The sequence below is a fragment of the Protopterus annectens genome, chromosome 4.part1, assembly GCF_019279795.1.
Source record: "Protopterus annectens isolate FY-2018-M chromosome 4.part1, PAN1.0, whole genome shotgun sequence".
NCBI classification, from domain to species: domain Eukaryota; kingdom Metazoa; phylum Chordata; order Ceratodontiformes; family Protopteridae; genus Protopterus; species Protopterus annectens.
Window position 1 is genome coordinate 858,404,180 of NC_056734.1, and position 2,334 is coordinate 858,406,513.

The window sequence follows — 2,334 nt, forward strand, 5'->3', positions numbered from 1 at the left end:
CTTCAATGAATAAATCATTCAAGTACATCTTTATCCGTTGATATGCCATGTTGACTTCATTAAGGGAAGCTGTCTGGTATGCTTCCCCTGCCAAAATATCCTTCATTTGTTTCACATAGTCGTAATGATCCATTATAGTCAAACCACCACCTTTATCAGGTTTGGAGATCCGCACCTTAAGTGATCTTAAGTAATAACATTTGTAAGATGGGATGTAGTGGCAGGTGGAAAGTACTTGGCACACGTAAAGGGTTCCTGAAATCTGAATCATTGTTATCATTGTCTCCAAATAATGTATTCAAGTTCAACTTCCTAGTATAATTTCTGATGTCCAAAATTGTCCTGGCCACATTAATGTGTTGCAAAGGTACAAAAGTGTACCCCCTAGCTAATAATTCTACTATTTCTGGGCTGACATCTACTTTAGAATGGTTAAAGATTTGAAAATCACCTGTATTGTTTCTGATGATACTCAAGCTATCTTTCAAATCAGGAAAAGCAACTAACATTTCCTCTTGTTGTACTTCCTGCTGTTCTTCCTGTTGTTCATGCATTTCACCTGTTTGGGCTATATGCTTTACTGGTCTGGTAATTTTTAATTCCTTTCCCTCCTTAGCTGGACAGGAAAGTAGCACTGCTGGCAAATGTCACTATGGGTTTCCTACAGGTCTTTTTCTGTCCACTCTGTCTTTTTTGTTTGTACTGGAGAGAACTGAGGTGGAATTTGTAGTTTCATTCATTGTTAACATCATTAGACCTCAATTTTTTTTTTAGACACTGATTCTAGAATGCCAATGGTCCTGTTCTTCTGTCTCTCAAACATTACAAATGGTAGTATGTGAGCCACGGCACTGAGTTCAGTAGTCACAAACATATTTTGCATAGCCTATTTGTGCAAATTATTCAAAAATACTTCAGAAGCTTTGCATGCCATATAAATAAATAAATGCATAATATTATGTCAGTGGAAAGATGCACATATGGGATAAACACATCATCTAATGACTCTCGCCTCTGCATGTTTTAAGACAATAAGAACTTATTACCAGTTTTGATGGGTAATGTATGTCTAATTATTCTAAAGCTGAGGAGAATTCACTGCAGCTTTTCAAAATATATAGATTGTAGAGCAGGAAAAAGCATACGGGTAGTTGAGGAGGTCACATCTGGTGGAGCCCTGAAGACTAACTTATTTACTGACATTCACTGAAAAAGTGAATTGAGGTGAATCAGGTGACATTGTGTTGATACAGTGCAGGAAAAACAGAATATACAAAAGGCAGGAGGTATAGAATTGTTGTTCCTGTATATTGTGTTTAAGGGAGCAGAAGCCAGGAAACACTGAAGGTTATGGAAGTTTACATTTTGAGCTCCCAGGGAAAGGGGGCCATTATCTTATTTTAATCATTATTCTATTTAGCAGGTAGGTAAACTGGACCACTAAGACCCCAATTTCAATCATAACTTAGCTACAGAAATGAAAATTAAGACAACATGTTATAAAGTAATAGCTAGGCAATATTAAAGATAATTACAATTGCTAAGAAAAACTGAGTAAAACATAAAATCAATACACAATGAGTATTACAAAGCAGAAATGTGGCACGTACATGAAAATGCATAGCACTGTTCAGAACAGATATATTGCAGATAATACCATCCTGTAGGGAAATACAAAGTGTGAGTGGGAAAAAAGCAGAGTGCAGAATGGAAGAGTTTCTGCTACTGATCCAAATGTTTCTCAGAATTTTGTCTAAGATCAAGTGTAGTATCTGTTCTTATCAGCTTAGCATATCTGCCTTCAGACTGATATTGCAGGTATGATGTGAGCTGCTTGATAAAGGAAGCAAGTGTAGGAAGAAGATGTATACTGATTGGAAGAGAGTTGCCAAAACCAAAGAAAAAACGCAAAACCTAAGAAATCCAAAAGGTGTACACAGATTTGGAGTACCAAACAGCTTTAATCCTAGTACCTCTGCATTTCGCCTTCAAGAGATATCAACATATCAAATTCTAAAGCTTAAATATACTAAACAATTAAACAATTGTGCTTCAGAATTTGTCTATATATCCCATTTTTAAAGTGACCAGTGCACATTATACATAAACACATTCTTTAGTCATGAAAAACTACTATGTTTCCTATAGAACTTCAGCAGCAGCAAAATTACAACAAAATTACAATAAATTCTACAGCGACATCATCAAAAAAATACAACACCTTCTCATAATGTGTGCATGTACTCATATAAAAAATATGCACACAGACACATACACACACACACATATATATATATATATATATATATATATATATATATATATATATATATA

The 2,334-nt window shown here is 35.0% G+C and overlaps 1 pseudogene; it reads left to right on the forward strand.

Annotated features, from left to right (window-relative positions):
* Positions 1-1,733: 1,733 nt before the first annotated feature.
* On the forward strand, positions 1,734-1,876 carry LOC122801499 (annotated as a pseudogene).
* Positions 1,877-2,334: the final 458 nt, after the last annotated feature.